Genomic DNA, 12,698 nt, shown 5'->3' with positions numbered 1-12,698 from the left:
TTAATGACATACATGGAAGGAAATCTTTAACTCCATTGTTCCTATATTACTTTGCCTCAGTTTTTGTTGCTTTTTTTTTCTACTTGAAAGAGTCATATTTTTTTTTTGAGAAAGCAACTGCTCTGCAAACAGGCTTTTGTACATTTTCTCAAGCTGCACAGTCAAACAACAGGAATATAAAAAGTGCTACTTGCTTTAGAAATCTTGTCCATTATACAGAGTTGTAACTGTCCTGGTAGGTAGCAAATGCATCTAGATTCAGGCCTTTTAAAATTAATTTTTCTTCTGAAATAAATAAATCTGTGATGCAACCTAGACACTATAGCTTCAGAGAGTTGAAAAAGAGGTGTTTGGCCACTTTTATATGCTCATTCCAACTCAGCATATGGCTCCTGAGAACTCCGATGACATTTGAGAGACCGAAAATACTGAAGTCTTAGTCTCCCTCATTGGATACTGAAAAGGATCTCTGGTTGTTGATGATTCAGTCATGTATTTCTTTCAGCTTTTATTTGTGTAATGTTTTGTTTCACTTTTCCTCCATCAGAGTTCATAATTTTCACCAATAATTAGATTAATGCATCGGCGAGATTTTTTGTCAAACATTTTTAAGGGAATTTTGTGGATCTGGCTGTAGAACTTCATTTATTTGAAATGGGAAAGACAGGAATTCCTCATCCAAAAAACACAACCTGCAATAATGGTATTTCATCTAAGGTGTGTGTAGAGAAAATCCAAAATAGTCCATGGCTGTTGAAATGTTGTCTAGGAAAATTTACATCCATCTAAGGAGTTCATATCCTTGATGTGAATTACAGACACCTCACTTCAGTCACAGCTCTGTGCTGCTGTAGGGTTCAGCTCCACTACTTACGACAAAATTTCACACCCCTTTAGCTTTCTCAGGTCTGAGAAGACTTCTGTTCTTGCCTCATTAGAAACAGCTCTGAATAGCAATCTTTGTCTCCTTTCAAAAGAAACATATAGCTAGTGCAGATTCAGTCAATGTGCATCAGTACAGCATTTTGTTGTTCTCTTCCAAAACCTAAGGCTTTTATCAAAAAAAAGGTTTTTACTGCTACAGCTATAGTGATAGCCTCACAAACCACAGCAATAGGTGCAATGGCAGCTCTCCGATACTTTTAAACAATGGCATTATGAGGTATGACCGATCTCACTCATCTCAGTGGCTGCTAAATTGGATGTCCCTGAAAACACTGGTGACATGTCACTACTTCATTCAGTCCCCATCAAAGCAGGTAGGAAAGGAGATGAAATTTTACCTGTTGAGCACTTGCACAATCCACTGTGAAGGAAAGCTCATTTGGGCTGGATAAGGGCATCTGGGAACACCAGTATTTGTCTCTTCTTACAATCAGGAACTTAAAGCCAGAATCCAGTTTATGTCTGAGATTCTCAAGGGAACAGAGGGAGGAAGCTACTGAGGCAAAGCTGACATATTCAATGTCAAAGAGTACGAGAGCCAAACCCAAGGCCTTAGGGAGTGTATGTCACAGTATCTGGAAGAGTTATTGGCTTTGCTTTTAGCAGCTTCATTAGAAGGAGAATATAAAATGAAATTACTTTCCTGAGCCAAACCTTTGGCTTATATTACTGTTCAGACATTCCTTGTTTTCCTAGAGGAAGTATTGCGACAGGTGAGAGACATGTTTTTGCAAAGTAACTTGCTGAACTGTTTTGAGGGATCTTGATATATGTTTGGACCATACCTCTGGGAAAACACAAACGCCTCTGATCACATCATTTGATTTAGCCAGAACTCTGAGAGTAGTAGACACAGATAATCTTTCACTGTTAACACCCAACATGCTTTACTGCACGTGATTGCATAGAAAAATAGTGGTTTCTGTAGGCACATGAAAAAAAGGTGACATAGAAGCAGTCATTCACATCACCTTGTACTTTTCCTTCCAGGGAATTTTTAAATAGTATAGAAAGTAACTGTACTAAATTTCAGACATTTACATTAGGGACTTTGAGGCAGACTTAGCATGTCCAATTCTAATACTGAAGCTGTCACAAGGAATTTCACATCTGACGCTTTTTTGATGCATTGGACTAAATGACACTAAATTTAGTTTAAATTAAACAATGAACCAGAGCTCTGATACACTTTTGCCAAATGCAAGAATAATATGTGGTTATAATATAAAATAAAATTCACATTGCAAATAATTTCTTTAAGTAGTAATTGAGATATATATATATATATTATATACACTATGTATATTTTAGAGAAATTAATGTGCAGATAGCCTGAACTGACAGTCTCAGGCCTAGAAAGACTTAGCCTGTGTTTTACTTGAGGCATATGAGCATTCCCGCTGGGCTTTGCTCTTTATGTACATAAACCTTTGTAGGCCTGAAGCCACAGCACAGGGGAGAAAATACTAAAAGAATTTCAGAGGATTTCTTTTCATGACTGTGCTTGTGATGCTCTTGAGTTTGTATCATTATTACTTTATTGTGTTTTGTCATTGTGGTGACAAGAGGGATTTTAGTGTAACTCTGAAGAGACTATTGTGCCACGGACACGTCTTTCAGATGCCAATTCTGTTCTGTAAAAAGGCAGAAACCACTTCTGGAGATAAGTTTTGTAATGACTTCAAAATATCTGGCCTCTGTAATTGTCGCTTTTCCAGAGCAAGAAAAATTCCTTTATATCTTTTACAGCTCTTCTTAAATGTTGCATGTGCCAATGACAGATATGTTTAAGCTACTTATATGCTTTTATCTATGTAGAACTTTACAGCAAAGTAAAGCAAAACAACGTGGTTATTTCCATTTGGAGAAAGGGAAGGGGAGGTATGACTGAGAACAGCTACACAACCATGCTTGAGGTTATCAGCTTTCATTGAGAGGACAGAGACCAAGGTCATGTGTTTTGAGATGTCAGCGCTGAGCAAAGCATGTCTACCACCTTTCCAGTATCCTGTGGCATGAGAGCTATGACAAGCCCTCACTTTACCAAAATTCACTGAGCAAATTTGAGCTGGTTTCCCGGCAAAATCTCCAAAGCTCAGCGAAAGCCCTTCCCTACCCTCCCCCTTTGGGCAAAGAAAGGAAAGAAAACGAAATTATAGAAACTGAGAGAAACCAAAACCAACCAGATTATATAATATATATATATATATATTACATGTATTACAGATATACAATTAAGGTACTATGTACTTATGAACACAGAAACCCCAAACTGCTCCCAAAAGAGAAAGAGAGGAAGGGAGAAGGGGAAAAAAAAGGACAAAAAAAGCAGAAAAGGGGACAGAACAAAACAGTTATGCACAATCGAAACACTCGGAAACTAGCCAAATAAGGAACTAGCAAAAGAATATCTTACTACTCTCCTTGGGACAGCAGAAGCTGCGCTGACCGACTGCCGGCACCCTCCGCCTCCCAAGGTCTACAAGGCCTCACTCGGCCTCACTCCCCCACACAGCAGAACCATCAGCAGGGAACCTACACCTTCAGAGCCACCAGAAGGGAAGAGAGTGAAGGCCTCTCCTCCCTTCTTTATACCCTTGGCCCACGTAAAAACCATAGGGAATACTGGGTAATACGGCCACTTCTTGGTTACAAACTGGTCACCAAGGCCTAGACTAAAACTATCACAATCACGATGTGCAGCTTCCTTACAGCTACAGTCAAACAAGGATTGTATAAGATAATATCCAGGTACTTAAAGGGGGCCTTCAAGAAAGCTGGAGAGGGACTTTTTACAAGGACAGGTAGTGATAAGAGGAATAGATTTAGGCTGAAAAAGGGTAGGTTTAGATTAGATAGCAGGAATAAATTCTTTACTGTGAGGGTGGTGAGGCACTGGTACAGGTTGCTGAGGGAAACTGTAGATGTCCCATGGCTGGAAATGTTCAAGGCCAGGTTGGGCAGGGCTTTGAGCAACCTGGTCTGGTGAAAGGTGTCCCTGGCCATGGCTGAGGGGGCAGAATGAGATGATCTTTAAGGTCCTTTCCAACACAAACCATTTTGTTATTCTATGATAGTGGGCAGAGCTATTGCTTGTGGAAGAGCACCAATAATGATTTACCTAAGGCAGTGTCTCTCTGTGCACTATCCATACATACAGAACAAATTTTAAATTTTTTTCTTCTCATTGGCTTTCTCTTTTTCTGTTTCTGAAAGACTTGATGGCATTTGGTAGCTTACAATATGCAGGACTTAACCTTTTATTTAAATCTACATCAATACTGTATTTTCAGGCCAGGTTTAAGTCCATAATTGTATCAAAACCTGCTTCCCATCCACTCTGTCCAGTTCCTAGTATTTAAGGACTTGGCTGCACACTGGATTTTAGTTCTAGAAACACAATAGTAAGAGCAAATTCAGCAGATTATGCTGGGCACTGGAAGACAGTGCTGCCACTCTGGTAAGTCATAGCTGGGCATCAGGGATTTCACCTTTCAGGATCAATCACAAGAAAACAATGGGCACAAACTATGTGCCCCAAAAAACAATATATAAATATGTAAATAATTTCTGTCCAAAAGCAGACTGAAAAATCAGAATAACTAAAAGTCATGTATCATTGTCAATTTTTTTTAAGGAAATAATTCTTGATCAGAAATTATGAACTCACTGCAAATAATCACAAGTTGGTAGCTTGTGTTTACACAGTATTCTCATTACTGTTTTTTAAGTGTAATATAACTTACTTTCATGTAACTTAAGAACAAACAATAAAGGCTATAAATAACACACAAACATTACTTCCCAGTTATATTTAGGCTGAAGAATAACCACTGTATTTCCACCCCATTATTTTTTTTCTCACATATGGGTTCAAATTTATATAAAATTCATGCAAATATCAATTTTCAAATCTGAAAATGTTGTGTCCCTTTTTTCTCCATTTTGCACCTTTTCCACCTGAAACACAATTGCTGCTAGTCATATCTCTCCTGTCCAACTACTTCATTCTGACAGTTTGCATCATCCTTCTTTTATAGATTTTCACCAGCTATAATCAGGGGAATTACCTCAGAATGCCATAAATATTCTTTACTAGTATCCCATGGCTTCTTACGGGGGAAAAAAATCCAAGGTAAATTATGTTGTTATACTCTCATTTTATAAAAGTAAGCAGAGGAATGCACAATTGAATTCCAATTCATCTTAAAACCTAAACAAAGTCTTTTTGACTCATGATGACACCTTTAATCAATACTTTCCTCAGCAATCAACATAAAATATAAACTGGATAACTACAGTGTCAGTATGCAAGGAGGAGGCTGCCTGAAGAGGAACAATAGGCTTGTATCAAAAGGCATACAAAGATTTAAAGGATATGGCCTAAGTTCAAATTCAGTTAATCAGTTCATCACATGCTGAACATAAGGAAAGAAAGTTTCACTAAACTAGAAAAAAGCTTAAAAGCTAACTGAGTGGATCTGGGCTCACATTTGACTTCTTCAAAGACTCTTGGAGCTCCTTGGGATCCTTGGGAGATATATTTATCCATCTATCCATCCCTCTATCTTATAGCTGACATACCTTCAACCCTTAAACCATGAAGACTGAATCATCATACTCTGCAACTGATCCTGTATGAGATATACCTCCCTTCCTATGTGTGCTCCCACACACTGTTCTTGAGTAAAAGTAACATACTCTCCAACCTCTTTTCACTGCATCACCCTACAAATATAAATAGGCCACTGGGAAAAAAATGTATTTCACTGGGGTTGGAGAGTTAGTGTTGGTGTTTGGAGCAGCAGAAACATTTTGAGGACCATTTGCATATAACTATTATAGTTTGAGAAGAATTTCTGTGAGTGCACTAGGTTTCAACATTTCTACATTTTTAATAGTAAAAAGGCCATCCAGTACAATGGGAAATAAAGAATACTTACGAGACTCTGGAAGACTTCTTGAATTTTTCTTTAATTGATTCATCTATTTTACTCTTAAACTTTTACTGTTTCTCATCCCGTTTGTAACACACTTTTAGCAAAGGCATATATATATCTTTATCACTACATATGTTTATGTCTGTCTTACAAGCAGCCTGTAACATAGGTTAAAACTCATTGTCATGGTTCTCTGAATCTGGATATACCTAATGGTCCACACAGCTAATAGATTAGACCCTGTTTTGGGAGCTCTATGCTCCTATACAGAAAAAAAGTCATTAGGCAGATGATCATGCAACCTCTGGGAACTTCATGACAAACGCAATGGCGTCTTATGGAGGCTTCACTCTCCTGTCAGTGGGATAAAATCCCATAGTATCATACTGATATTTATGTTCAGTTGTAAGATAATGAAGATCAAGTTCTGTGCAGAAGAACAAAGCATTAGGCTTTTTATACAAATTATTGTAGGTGATAATATTTACATTCAGATCCTCCACAAGACAAAATTCCTTTCAAATTTTTTCAGTATCTTTCAAGTGGACGGAACATTAAAGGCTTGGTCTTTCTGATTTTCAAGTAATTTAGATTCCAGAATAGTTTGAATGTAGAAGGGAAGAGGCTGAGTTGAAACAAAAAAAGCAAACAGAAAAACAAACAAAATAGGTTTTGGTCATGCACAACTCTAGAAATAGAGAAAGAGTCTTCTGAAAGCTGGTTATGCACTGAATCATCACTCATTCAGTAGTTCATATTTTTTGTATTGTTAGAAAGAATATTAACTCATAAGGCTACAGACAATTTATACAAATGTTAAACATATCTTTTTACAATCACTTGAAATTTTCACGTGGAATGAAATTGAGTTTCAGAACTTTTTAGAGGATTTTATGCCATTAAATAAAAATTTCAAAAAGGGACACCTGTGAATAAGCTTTTCTACACCAAAACCTATTAAATTTACCTTTCTCTTTCAGAAAATTGGTCCAATTCACTGAAGCAGAAGCATACTTCACACTATATAAGCCAGTTTAGCCCTGGATCACACTGAAGTCTCTAACCCTCCTTTGCAGATGGACAGCTTCAAATACACGACAAAATAAATAACTAACATGTAGAAAAGTCAATTGGATAAGTCATACATAAATTCAAGCCCTGCTCAGAGTATTAAAATCATCCCTTACTATAATAATAACATTTCAAAAAATGAAAAACTCCAGTGGCTTGGAGTTGAAACATCTTTTCTTTCTAATCCTTCAGAAATTCTCCCAATCACCACACATTGTTACATATCTAACTATTAATTTTAACTTTAGGAAGTCATGATGGAGTCTAAAGATAAAAGATAATCAAAGTGCAAGCACTAATTTGTAATATGCAAATTCCACACTGGTTAATGTGGTTCTCTTCAGAATTTCTTTTACAAGTTACAAGTGACACAGACTATTTCTTACTTTAGAGCATAACCTTAGTATTGTCATTCTCCCAAGACCTAGTTGTTATTTCAGAGAAATGGGTGACTGGATCATGAAGTTTCAGCCAATTCTGAGGATTATTGTTATCTTGGGGTTTAGGCTAGGCGACTTTAAAGGTCCCCTCCAACCCAAACCATTCTATGATTCTATGGTCTTCAAACCCATAGTTGACTCATGTAGAAAGACATCATTTTCACTTCTTGGTCTTCAGTTAGATTCTCTTATGTAGTATTCGGGCTGGAGTCAGTCATCTTAAAATAGTCTTCTCTGTCTCTTTCCTATGTAAAGCAGATATCTTTTCCCTCTGAAGAAGTTATTTTCCTAAAACAGATCAGATGAAGCAGAAAAGTATGGTCCCTTCTTCAGAGGAAAAGTTTACAATAAGGTATTATTACAAAGCATTTACTACTCAAATGCATTTCTTCAGGCAAAATGAGTTAAAGATAAAAGAAAATTTTATCTTAAATTTGCATACTTTAGATGAGTAACCACATTGCAGAGAACTGCCTATTTCATTCCATTATATAATTTTGTATGTGCATGCATGTCATACACAGTAGACATGAATATCTGGGACTCTCAACAATCAAAAGGAGAAAAAGAGAAAGCAAAATGAACAATTATGATGACTGCTTGTTGCAATTTAGGACCAAACTGATGTTGTGGAAACACAGGTAACAAGTTGCTTAGTTAAAGTTCTACAGTACTTAATACTATGGATTGTCTCTGTATTTGGTTTTGGTTAGTCTATACTTCTTGTATAAATGTGAGAGGACAGTAGTCAGAGAAAACTGTTGATATACCATGAAATATTATATTTAGATTTAAGTTATCCCAATGATTTTGCCAGAACAGTAAAATCTGTAACTCACAGAATCCCTTTATTTCCTAGGGGTTCAAACATAATAGAACACTACAGTTTCAACATCAAGCCTTCCAGTGGCCTTCTTCAGGATATAGAATGATTGTCAAGTCAAGTGAACTAATTTGATTTTAAAATATAATTCCTGTCCTGCATCTGGTGTTAACAATTCTCTCATCTTTGTAAGGAGAATAGAATGGTAATGCAATGGTAAATAAGGTAAGGAAAACATTTTTTTTTCAAATTCTTGTTAAGGTATGTTTTCTTGCATTGTATTTACTCATTTTCTTTTATAAAAGATACATTTTATCATCAGTCTATGCTGGCTTTGGTATCAAGAGGTGTTCCCTTGTGAACAAAAAGAGCTGGTAACCTTAAAATAATAATTGAATTAAATGCTTGCGGAAGTACCAGCTGATGGCCTTAGGGTGGAAAAGATTATTCCTCTGTATACAATTCTACCAATATTCAAGTACCAGCAGCATTTCCTGAAAACATCTTACACTGAAGTCATTAGTCTGGCTCGAAGAGGTCAAAACTCCAGGGGTCAAACCAGTTTACTGACATCTGAATTTGAACACACTGGTCCCAAACAAATGAGGAGCTAGGCCACTGAAATTAATCAAGTTAGACAAGGGAAATGGAAAGAAAAGTACTTAAATACACCCTAACTATTTTAACTTGGACATGTGAAAGGTCAGTGTACTTGTACTGAAGTGGATTAAGCTGTGGTGTTTCTCACTAGCTGAGGAACTGGTCAATGAATAAATCACTAGATTTACAAGAACAGCTTTTTTTTATTTGAAGTAAATAGAGTAACAGTCAAACTCCAAAGTGTGGATTAGCTACATAGTCTCATTTTGATCAAATTCTTATCTGAAATCAATATGAACTATAGGCATTATCAGTTGTACTACAAGAGCATAATAAAAATCTCTTATCAAAAAACCACAGTTCTGCTTCATTTATGTGCTGAAGCTTCTTAAAACACAGAACAGGACATCCATGACTGATGTAACCATTACAAACTTTCTAAAGAAAGTTTAAGTTTCAAATTTTTATTTTTCCTGGTAAGACTTAGGATCTTCTGATCTCTGCATGCATATTTATTAATTTAAACAATTTGCAATTATTTCAGTCTAAAATAATATTATATTTCTTTCCCAAATATAAGATTACTATTTTAATACTTCCTCCCCCATAACTGCTGATTTCCTAACAAACACTTTGGTAGTCAAACAAATAGTTTGACTATAGAGTTTGAGGCAAGGCTCTTGTAAGACTATGAGTCAGAGGTTAATTTGGCTTTTTTTCCCCTCTTTTTTGACATCAGATGTTCTACCATATTTGCTGACTCTAATACAGACATCCATGGAAACAACCCACTGTTCTAATCTCTTGCTCAGAGCTTTGATACCTTATATTTACTTCAAGTCTTATAAAAAATAACCTAATCTTAGACTTTGGGGGAATAAAGTGCCTCAAGTAGTATGCCAAAGCTCAGTTTGGGTCTTCTCTGTTGTTTGGTTGTGTTGTGTTTTTCTTTTTCCTCTGGACAGTATACTTATGAAAACCAAAGTCTAGAAATCTCACTTAGGCACAAATAAACTTGCCATTTGTTTAAAATTTTAATAAAATATGTAGGGGCCTTTCTTTTTCTTTCTCAGCCCCTTATGACCAGTGAGTAACACAGTGACATTTCCTGATATCTAGTGAACAGTGTTTTGAAAGAACTAATGAAGAGCGTCTTATTAAAAGTATTTAAAAAAGCTGTGTGAGTGACAGTCTTTAACAGTTTAATTTGGAAAGAAGACTAGGCAGTACATTATGTCTTCTGTATAGAAGTGGCTTATACACATAAATTGCTGTTAAAAATTAAGAAGTTATTTAGGTTTCTAGTACAGCTTAAGCAAATTTCTTACTATAATTAAGAAGGTAGAAGAAATCTTTCCAAAGAAAGACAGGAACATACAGAGAGTCCTTTGATGAAAATTCATCTTTAAAGGATTGTCCTTAAGAACTGTGCTACTAATAAAGATGATTCTCAGAACTAGAAAATTCCTTTCTGTGGGATGTAATAACATTTGAACTTCCTCATAATGTAATTCCAAATCTCATTAGACTATGGTGACATTAAAAGTCCTTCAGAAGGTGGAAAAAAAAAAAGAGAGAAAAAACTCAACAATCTAGAACACAAACTAGAAATATGTTATGAGATTCCCTGCACTCAAGAGCAGAAGCAATTAAATGTCTATTACATATTTATTAAAAGTGTCTCACCAGCTACAAAACCAACATGTGCACATACTTTTTCAATGAAAGGATGACTGAAAGTATGTTGAGTCAAACTCTAAAAATTTGTGTTGTGCAACTTCAGCGAGACTCTGAAGAGTGCAACATCATCAGAGGGTTAACGTGATTTGGTGTCAGGCTGGCTTGTCTGGTTCGGCAACACACACTCTGTGATGTTCCCCAACAGTGAATCTTGGGGATTGATACCTACAGGAGAGACTGAGAAAGTTAACTTGGGCACGTGCACCAGAAAAGCCTGCAAAAACGTTGACTGTAATGGAAACAGTAGCTGTTCTGCTGTAGTCAGCAATGTATTCTTCTTTCACTTTCTGCAGCACTTCTGTAGCCATAAAACCTATATTAAATAAGTTTTGGTATAGCTTGCTAGTGCCTTTAGCTTGCAAGTACCTTTGTACCAGATTTCTAAAAATTATGTTTACATTCTTCATTAAGAATTTCAACAGACAAGGGATTTTAACGAGGTAAAGAGTTCTCTATCTGTAAAATGTACTGAGAAATAACACTTGATATAAGTAGAGCTGTTCAGGAGCCTTAAACTGTTCCAGAAGGTGTGATACTGTGCCAAAGGAGATGAGGAAGAGGAAGACAAGATGGAGATAAGGGGTCTTTGGGACCTCCAACTCAAATTAGGGAGGCATGTCAGGGGTGGTACTAAGGGAGGAACGGTTTTGGAAGTGGGTGTAACAGTATTAGATAATGTTTTGAATTGTTGATTAGGTAACTAAATAAAAGCAAGAGGCTTTTGTAACTCAGGTATGCATGCTTTTGAAGAAATTAGGATCTCGTGCATCTAACATCATAATAATAAATGGAATGCTGCCTTTTAAAACTCACAAATTCAGTCTTAGAGGGTTTCTTTTAAGAGCTGATTTTAGGCATCTTTTCTTCCTTAGGCATTTAATTTTGTTTCTACATACTCCCCCAGCCCCCCAATCAAGTACATAACACCATATGGCTTCAATTCTAATACGTCAGTATTTTGCAAAGATAGTCCAAATGACATTTCATGAAAGTAGTTTTGTCATTCTCTAAATGGATGCTTAAATCCTGTTGTTATTGAAAAGGTGGCAACTCCTCATCTTAGTGTTTTTACTATTTAAACTTCAAATTCTAGAGAGGTGACATTTCCTTATGAACAGATAGAAATAGTTGCATTTTTCTGAACTTGAGATTTCTAATTTCTACTAACTTAACAGTTTTAAGATAAGAGCTACTCTTCAGGAGCTTCTCTTAAGAATTTTGTTTTGAAATGTGTTGAATTATTGAAATAATGTGTAAGAAGTTGATGTCAAGTCCTACAGAACTGAGTGCCCTTATCATATGATGAAAACTTTTGACCTATTCATGACATATTCAAGGAGAATTGACTTCTAATTCTGGAAAGAATACACTTTGTCTTTAGATTTGTGGATGGAGAGCTTCTCCATGATAATTGCTGTTGTTACCACTGTTCAACTCTCTAAAAGGAGGATATAGAAAAGGCATTCTGACTGACATGACCATTATTGTTTGCTGGTGTCTTTAACTTTTTCCCCCACAGATTTCCTTTTCTTTCATTTATACTTCAATTATGACACTTCATAATTGCAATATTGTGATTGATTTTTAATTTGGATGTTCTTGGTAGGGCAAATATATGTGCAATGCTAGAAATCTCAAGTGGCATTAAGAGAAACAACAACGAGAATTGTTCAACTATTTATTGTGCTCTAAATTTGTACAAGTTAGGAATTTCTGGAATAAATTTTTTTACTATTCAGTAATTTAAAACACCCCTTCCTTTTGTAGGACTGATCCTTTGAAGCTAACTGAAATGTAGTTTGTACATTAAGGAATTCATTAAATTCCAGATCAGTAAGAATTCAGGGACAGTAGCTCTAACTTAGGAAATATATTTGACTTTTCTGGGGAGAATAGAGTACAGTGAGCAAGGGAGGCAGGTTGGCATTAATTTGTTTAGACTTCTAAAGCACATTTTACATGGCATGACAGATAAAAGCGATTTTGAAAATAAAAGTCTCTTGGAATTACAGAAGGAATAAAAAAAGTGAATTGGGATGTGGCTAGAGGAAAGAAGCAAAGATCTATGATTTAAGAGGTAAGCCTGGGCTAAAAGGCTTGTGCAGTCCATTACACCTTGTTTGTTAATGTTTGTTGGGC

This window comes from Pipra filicauda, unplaced genomic scaffold (assembly GCF_003945595.2).
Source record: "Pipra filicauda isolate LSUMZ 115617 unplaced genomic scaffold, ASM394559v2 scaffold61_size3293851_pilon, whole genome shotgun sequence".
In the NCBI taxonomy this organism is placed as follows: domain Eukaryota; kingdom Metazoa; phylum Chordata; class Aves; order Passeriformes; family Pipridae; genus Pipra; species Pipra filicauda.
This window is presented reverse-complemented; position numbering follows the sequence as displayed.